Below are 9,592 nucleotides of genomic sequence, written 5' to 3'. Positions count from 1 at the left end.
GGGTATATGTGGTATAAGACATAGATGCTAGGTAAGTTAAAGTTGTCTAGATATAAGAGTTCTAAATTCTATATTGTGTTCTATGTTTCTGGTCACTGCCAACCCCATTTTGCCTTTTCAACTGTCTCCCTATTAAGCTCTGCCTGTAGAGATTTCCAGAGAAAGGCAAGAAGTCTGAAGGAAGGAGAATCCACTATGTATTATCACCGCTCCTGCTTCTCCTCTCAGTTTCACCCCCATAAAGGCAAAACTATTTTTTCAAATGAAGTTTTAAGAAGAATTCTACTTTATGCCACCTATGTATTTATGATATATAGTATATTATATTGAACATACACTGTATAAATAATATATTAAATATATATAGTATATTGTGTTATACATATATTTTTTATGTATTATATATATATATATATATATATCGCTGGAGTTGGTTGCCATTTCCTTCTCCAGGGGATAATCCTGACCCTGGGATCAAACCCAGGTCTCCTGCATTGCAGGCAGATTCTTTACCATCTGATCCACCAGGGAAGCCCCATATACATATGCATATATGTATATGAATATTATATACACATAAGCATATATATGCATATAATATTTTCTTTACCCTTTCATCTGCCACAAACACTTAGGTTGTCTTCATTCTTGACTATTGCAAATGATGCTGCAACGAGCATATAAGAGCAGAGCAGGAATCATGTCCTTTGGATCTATTTTCAGGAGTGAGACTGCTGGATGATCTGATAATTCTATTTTTAATTTTTTGAGGAATCTCCGCACTGTTTTTCATAGTGGCTGCACGATTTTCCATTCCCACGAACGGAGCAGAAGGGTTCCCTTTTTACCACAACCTTGCCAACACTTGCTATTTCTTGTCCTTTTGATAATAGCCATTGTAACAGATGTGATGTCTTTGTTCACATTTTATTTTATATTGGAGTATAGTTGATTAACAATGTCATGATAGTTTCAGGTGTACAGTAAAGTGATTCATTATACCTGTATTAATAGATGTAACTATTATTTTTCAAATTTCTTTCCCATTTAGGTTGTTCCATGATATGATCAGAAGATTTCTTTTGGGGGGGCCATGCCACGAGGCTTGTAGGATCTTAGTTCCCTGACCAGGGGTCAAACCCACGCACCCTGCAGCGGAAGTGTGGAGTCCTAACCACTGGACCACCAGGGAAGTCATCCATGTATCATTTTATTGATTGAGAATTTCTCTTTTGCTGTTGAGTTGATTGAGTTCCTTATATACTTTGCATATGAACCCCTTAACAGATCCATGCTTTGCAAATATTTTCCTCTGCTCCATAGGTAAGTTGCCTTTTCATTTTGTTGATTGTTTCCTTTGTTGTGTAGAATCTTTTTAGTTTGATGTAATTCACCTGTTTATTTTTGCTTTCATTGCCTTTGTTTTGGGGTCAATTTAAAAAATTCTTTGTCAAAACCTGTGTTACATTGCTTACCCCAACATTTTCTTCTAGGAGCTTTACAGTTTCAGGCCTTATGTTTAATCTTTATACATTTTGAATTGACTTGGGCATATGGTGTAATAGGCTATCCTTTCCTCGTGGTGTTTTCTTGATTGTTGTTTTCCTTGCTTGCAGGTGGTCTTCCCAACCCAGGGACCCAACACACACCTCCTGCAAGTCTCCTGCATTGCAGGGGAATTCTTTGCTGCTGAGCTACCAGGAAACACTCATTGCATGTTCTTGGAGCTCTTGTCAAATAGGTGAGCATATTTGTGTGGGTTTGGCCTTCCCAGGTGGCACTAGTGCTAAGACACAGGTTGAATCCCTGGGTTGGGAAGATCCCCTGGAGGAGGGCACGGCAGTGCACTCCAATATTCTTGCCTGGAAAATCCCATGGACAGAGGAGCCTGGTGGGCTACTGCCCATAGGGTTGCAAAGAGTTGGACATGACTGAAGTGACTTAGCATGCACGCACGCATGCATGCACATGTGGGTTTATTTCTGGGATCTATATGTTGTTTCAAAGGTCTGTGTATCTGTTCTTATGCCAGAATCATACTGTTTTGATTACTATATCTCTGTGATATAATGAAACCAGGAAGCACGATGCCTCCAGGACTGTAATTTGTGGAGTGGTTCATCACAGGGTAAAAACAATCGGTTATAAGCTAAATAAATTCTAGGGATCTAACATACAGCATGTTGAATATAAATTTAAGACATTGTATGGTATACTGGAGACTTGATGAGGGAGTAGATCTTAGTTTTATCCCATACCCCACCTCCTAAAATCCATTAGCTATGTGAGGTAATATGTGTATGAGTTAGCCTGCGGTAATCATTTAACAATGTATGCGTATATCACATCACATTGTTCAAGTTAAATATACAAATTTTATTTACAAATTATACTGCAATAAAGTAGGAGGGGATGGGAGGAATGCATATCCTGTTCACACTGAAAAATTGATACAGGGACTACCCTTGTGGCTCTGTGGTAAAGAATCTGCCTGCCAGTTCAGAGGACACGGGTTTGATCCCAGGTCCGGGAAGATCCCACATACTGTGGAGCAATTAAACCGGTGTGTCACAACTGCTGAGCCCGAGCCCTAGAGCCCATGTTCTGCAATGATTGAAGCCGTCGTAATGAGAAGCCCTTCCACTGCACCCAGCCCCTGTTCTTCACAACTACAGAAAAGCCTGCGCAGCAAAATAGACCCAGCATCGTTTAAAAAAACAAATGCTAAAAGTAGTCCTTCAGGCTGAAGTGAAACAACAGTGGGCACCTATTTGGAGGAATGTGAAGAAATAAACCACAAAGGCCAAGGTAACTGCACAGATAAATGCAAAAGCCCGTATTCCTGCACTTTGGGTTTGTAACTCCTCTTTTCAAAAAATACTCACTTCTTAATGGCTGCATTGGGTCTTCATTACAACACGATCTTCATTGCATCGTGAGGGCCTCTCTCCAGTTGTGGCACACGGGCTCCAGAGCATGCGGGCTCACGAGTTGTGGCCCCAAGGTTTAGTTGACCCACCACATGTGGCATCTTAGATACGCGTTCAGGGTTTGAACCCACATCCCCTGAATTGGAAGACGGATTCTAAACCACTGGACCACCAGGGAAATCCCTGTAACTTCTATTTATCTTCTCCTCTTTTTGTATTTTGATTTAAAATAAAAATGTATAAAGCAGTAACCATAAATCTATAAATAGGAACCATATGAAAACATGCCATTTATCACAATAAATAGAGGAATGTGGCAGAGCTGGGAGGGAACAGAGTTTAAAATACTATGAAAACTATCTCAGTATTAATACAAACCTGACTTTTTTAAAGGTAAGATAATAATTATAATTCACAGCATAACACCCCCCCAAAAAAAAACCCACAAATTTAAAAACTCCAGACTTAAAAAATATTTAAAAAGTAAAGAAAAAGAGTGATAGTCACTTTGTGCAAGAGAAAATTTCAATTAATCACAGAAAAAGACAGTAATTGAGGAGTGATGGAACAAAAATGGGCTGACATGTGGAAAGTTAGAAAATGTTAGGGAAAATCTTTCCTTGGAAATAATCTCTGCAATGCTGCTGCTGCTAAGTCACTTCAGTCGTGTCCGACTCTGTGCGACCCCATAGACGGCAGCCCACCAGGCTCCTCTGTCCCTGGGATTCTCCAGGCAAGAATACTGGAGTGGCTTGCCATTTCCTTCTCCAATGCATGCATGCATGCTAAGTCGCTTCAGCCGTGTCCGACTCTGTGTGACCCCATGGGCGGCAGCCCACCAGGCTCCTCTGTCCCTGGGATTCTCCAGGCAAGAATACTGGAGTGGGTTGCCATTTCCTTCCCCAAATCTCTGCAGTACCAACAGATAAAACTATTTAATGAAAAGGCAGATTGGCAAAGAGGATTAACAATAAATGTAACCCAGTATATGTTATCTATTAATATAAGAGTCTTGTCTTAGATTCAAAAAGAGTTTGAAAACAAAAGGGTAGAAATGGTATCCATGCAAATTGTCCCAAAGTGGGAGTTGCAGTGGCTATACTGGTATTAGATGAAACAGATTTTAACAGACCCTCTTTTTTTTTCAACAGAATATCAACAGATTTCTATATTAATAAAAAATCAGTACATAAAGGAGATGTATGAGCTATATATCCATAAGGTCCTGCTGGGTCCTCCCAAAATATATGAAACAAAAAGTGACAGAACTGAATGGAGTACATAGTTCTAAATAGTCCTTGGAGACTTCAACACTCCATTTTCAGTGAGGGACAGGCACATAGAAGACCAATAATGAGATCAAGGAACGGAACAGCTAGACCTGACTAACATCTGTAGAGCACACAGCCAAGAAAGCAAATGTGTTTGGAAAGCAACACAGGGAAGCCGCAAGGCTTCCCTTGTGGCTCAGCTGGTAAAGAATCTTCCTGCAGTGCGGGAGACCTGGGTTCGATCCCTGGGTTGGGACGATCCCCTGGAGAAGGGAAAGGCTACCCACTCCAGTATTCTGGCCTGGAGAATTTCAAGGACTGTATAGTCCATGGGGTCGCAAAGAGTTGGACATGACTGAGTGGCTTTCACTTGGAAAGCAACAGCAAAGGAGACGGGAAAGTTTGCTACCCTTGCTTGAAATGGGCACACTTGAGAAGCAACCAGGATGATTGCCCCATGATCCAGCCCCTACTGCACCCCATGATCCATCTTCAGTGACCACCCTACTATACTGGATTTCTTATCCCCAAAGACTCCAGGCCGGCTCCTGGAAAGTGGGAATCAAAAGCGCAACAGTTATGAAGCTGTGTCATCAGCACCCCCTGTCACTATCGGCTGAACACTCCCTAGACTTCCACTCTATGGATTCATTGATGATCCCCAGCCTCAGACTGCATCCTTGGAGGTGCCAGGCAAAGGGGGCAGAACAGCCCACCTCAGGCCAGGATACAGTCAATTCACCATAGTTCCCTCCTCAGGCGCTAGAACAACAAGCTAGGGTGGGAGGAGACGGCCGAGGTCGAGAGGCAACAGAACAGGTACAAGCCAAAGCACAATCCAGGCACGTTTGGCAGCTCCAGCCCAGGTCACCACCACCTTAAACTAACAAAACTTTTAGTTAGCAAAAGAGAAGCGAGTTAAAGCTGTTCAGGCTTCCCAGGTCGTGGCTGGGCCATCCTGTTGTGACACCAAAAGTTCTGTTTATCTCCCATCTACCCTACTCATGAAGGAGGGATCCCCTACCCTAAGAAGTCTGAGATGGCCAAGCACACGACACTGACAGACGGACAGCTGTGAGTCTCAGGTCCTCACAGCCTGGTGGACAACAGGGAATGCCATGCAGGACAATGGGGGAGTGAGGCTCTGGAGTAGAGTTAAGCGGCAGGGACCGTGGGAAATAGATAAAGAGGATGGGGCACACCAGGGTTCCCACACGAGGAGATCGTTGTCCTGTAGGAATCATTGCACTGCCTGGCAGGGAAGTAAAGCTTGGTGGCTGGAAGAATGGGCAGAGTGCAGCGAGTCTGGCTGATAGGAGAGAATCAGCTGGGTGGGGTAGTTTTCCCACAGGGAGGGGGACATTGCAGGTGAGAGCAGGAGAAAGCACAGTTGGGCCAGTGGGGTATTTGAGGCTCAAAGGCATCAAGGCAGCTTAGAAAATTTGAGGTCTTAATATACAGATGGGAAGCCTATGTAAAAAGGTCTACAGATGAAAAGCAATCCTTTTCAAAATGCCAGTGACCTATTTTGCAGAAAAAAAAAAGCTGGTCCTAGAATTTATGTGGAATTGCAAGAGACCAGGAATAGCTAAGACAATCTTGAAAGAGAAAGTTGGAGTAGTCCACTACCCTGTATCAGAACTTGCCATGGGAACAGTAATCAAGACAGTGTGGTACTGAGATAATGATAGACACACAGATCAATGGAATGGAACAGCGTGGCCAGAAATAAACCCAGATACCTCCCCTCAATTGATTTTCTGCAGGGATGTCAGATCATTAATTGGTGAGAAGTGCAAGTCTTGTCCCCAGAGTGGTACGAGGACAGCAGGGTATCCACATGCAATAGAATGAAGTTGGACTCCTACATTGCACCAAACACAGACATTAAAGTGACCCTCTGTACAGCACATAGCGTTCAGCCACAAAAAGGAATGAGGTCCCAAATGAAACTCAGAATCATCATGCCAAGTGAGAGAGGCCAGGCAAAAAAGGTCACATACTGTACAATTTCATTTGTAGCAACTATCCAGGAAAGGTAAGTCCGTAGAGACAGAGAGCAGATTATTGGTTTTCAGAGCTTGGTTGCAGTGAGGGGGAAATGGAGAAGGACTGATTACTTACTGGGCATGGGGTTTCCTTTTGGAGTGATAATTTATTTGGACACAACAGAGGGGATGGCTGAACTACATTGTGAATGGACTAAATGCCTGTGAAGTATACCCTTTAAAAAGGTGACATTTACCACAATAGCATACTAATGTTTTTTAAAGATAACAAGTGCTTATTGGCTTAGACTTCTACAAATAGATTGGGAATTGACTTCAACATCTGCTAAAATGCGTCCTTCAGGAAAGTTTTTTGACCTTAATACTGGGGCACGAAATAGAGGAAACTTGAGGATAACACTAAATTTTTAAAAGATGTCCCTACAGTGTTAAGGGAGCTACTGAAGTTAGCCAATAGGTATATTTTCCTTAACCATCTTATCACTGCGGTGTTTCAGTTCTCCAGACCATAGCAGCCATTGTCATTAAATATCCTACAGTGGGCATAGGCGCTCTGACATATAGCTCATAAAGTTAAATTGAGTCTTTGCCACTTATAAATGGGCTTGACAACATGGGACCAGATGGACTATCCTCACTGAAAACATTGTTTATGAGTGAAGGTAAAATAAAACAAGGCTGATATAAAGCAAGAAACCCATATTACATATGTTCTCTGTAGGGAAGGGGTAATTATCCCCACTGTTTTTCGATTCACTTCTCCAATATGCCCAGTTCTCGAGCCATGGAAAACGAATGGCACCTCTGGATGGATTATCCCAGCCCTTTTTTCTTAATATATATGTATTTCTTGAAGTCCAGTTGACTTACAGTGTTTTAGGTGCAGAGCAAGCTGATTCAGTTACACACATATATTATTTTTCAAATTATTTTCTTTTATAGGTTATACTAGACATTGACTATAGTTCCCTGTGCTTTATATAGTAAACCTTTGTTGCATATCTATTTTTTAAAATTAGAAATCTATCGTTGTATTCATGCTAAGTGAAACAAATGGAATCAAAATATAACAAATTTTTTAGTTAGGCAAACACTCGTAAGTTTTCTAAAATAGATATACATACTATGTATATGTGTATACACACACACAAAAGCTTTTCTACTATGCTTGCTAAAGGCTTGAGAAAGAGCATCAGAAAGAGAGATGGAAAAATTGGAAAACATAAACTAAATGAAATGGGGGCACTGAATACGAAATAGAAAAAGTGAAACAAACTAGATAAAAGTAAAAGATCATCCTATAGTCTAGTTGTTTTTAAACATGTAGCTCATTAGAAACATATCTGTAGCTTTGGATAAAAAAAGCTATTGCCTGGGCATTTGTATTTTTCAAAAAAAATCCCAGAAAATTCTGGATTTGAAACAGTGATTACAGGTTTTTCTATTAAATGGTAGTGTTTGTGATATCAGTTCAGTTCAGTTGAGTTCAGTCGCTCAGTCCTGTCCACCTCTTTGCCACCCCATGGACTGCAGCACCCCAGGCTTCCCTGTCCATCACCAACTCCCTGAGCCTGCTCAAACTCATGTCCATCGAGTCGGTGATGCCATCCAACCATCTCATCCTCTGTCGTCCCCTTCTCCCCCTGCCTTCAATTTTTCCCAGCATCAGGGTCTTTTCCAATTAGTCGACTCTTTGCATCAGGTAGCCAAAGTATTGGAGTTTCAGCTTCAGCATCAGTCCTTCCAGTGAATATTCAGGACTGATTCCCTTTAGGACTGACTGGTTGGATCTCCTTGCCGTCCAAGGGACTCTCAAGAGTCTTCTCCAACACCACAGTTCAAAAGCATCAGTTCTTTGGCGCTCAGCTTTCTTTATGGTCCAACTCTCACATCCGTATATGATTACTGGAAGGACCATAGCTTTGACTAGACGGACCTTTGTCGGCAAAGGCATGTCTGCTTTTTAATATGCTGTCTAGGTTGGGCACAGCGTTTCTTCCAAGGAGCAAGCGTCTTTTAATTTCATGGCTGCAGCCACCATCTGCAGTGATCTTGGAGCCCAAGAAAATAAAGTCTGTCACTGTTTCCATTGCTTCCCCATCTATTTGCCATGAAGTGATGGGACCGGATGCCATCATCTTTGTTTTCTGAATGTTGAGTTTCAAGCCAACTTTTTCACTCTCTTCTTTCACTTTCATCAAGCACCTCTTTTGTTCTTCTTCACTTTCTGACACAAGGGTGATGTCATCTGTGTATCTGAGGTTATTGATATTTCTCCCAGCAATCTTGCTTACAGCTTGTGCTTCATCCAGCCCGGCATTTCGCATGATGTACTCTGCTTCCCTCAGTGGCTCAGTGGTAAAGAATCCGCCTGCCAGTGCAGGAGATGCAAGAGACCTGGGTTCAGTCCCTGGGTCGGGAAGATCCCCTGGAGAAAGAAATGGCAACCCACTCCGATATTCTTGCCTGGGAAAATCCCATGGACAGAGGAGCCTGGCAGGCTACAGTCCACGGGGTCACAAATGAGTCGGGCACGACTTAGTGACTAAACAACAACAACAACTCTGCATATCAGTTAAATAAGCAGGGTGACAATATATAGCCTTGACGTACTCCTTTCCCAATGTGGAACCAGTCTGTTGTTCCACGTCCGGTTCTAACTGTTGCTTCTTGACCTGCACACAGATTTCTCAGGAGGCAGATAAGGTGGTCTGGTATTCCCATCTCTTGAAGAATTTTCCACAGATTGTTGGGATCCACACAGCCAAAGGCTTTGGCGTGGTCAATAAAGCAGATTTTTTTTAGGAACTCTCTTGCTTTTTCTCGGATCCCACGGATGTTGGCAATTTGATCTCTGGTTCCTCTTGCCTTTTTTTGGTGACACAGAATTCTATTATTTTTCTGTTGACCAATCATGACACAATGGTATTAAGTGAATAATAGTTACATACTCACAATAGTAAAAGATGTTTATCAGGTTTCACAATCAATAGCCAGACAAAAAATAAAAGGAAATTACAGTTGCAAGCCATAATGGGAGCACGATTAATCTAACAATATAAAATGATTACGTACAATTTGGGGGCTAAGCAGACTGATGGGGTAAGTGGAAGTGCATGCACGCATGTTTTCATCCACCCAGCCAGTCTATGTCTTTTGGTTGGTGCATTTTACCCGTTTACACTTAAGGTAATTATCGACATATGTGATCCTATTACTATTTTCTTAGTTGCTTTGGGTTTATTTTCTGTAGGTCTTTTCATTCTCTTAGCTTTTGCTTGTGCAGAAAGCTTTTGATTTCTCCATCAAATCTGAATGAGGATCTTGGCAGGGTAGAGTATTCTTGGTTGGAGTTTCTTCCTTTCCATCACTTTAAATATGT

Source organism: Moschus berezovskii, chromosome X (genome assembly GCF_049115385.1).
Source record: "Moschus berezovskii isolate FMDL1 chromosome X, NW_MosBer_1.0, whole genome shotgun sequence".
Lineage (NCBI taxonomy): Eukaryota > Metazoa > Chordata > Mammalia > Artiodactyla > Moschidae > Moschus > Moschus berezovskii.
Note: the sequence above shows the minus strand (reverse complement) of the source record.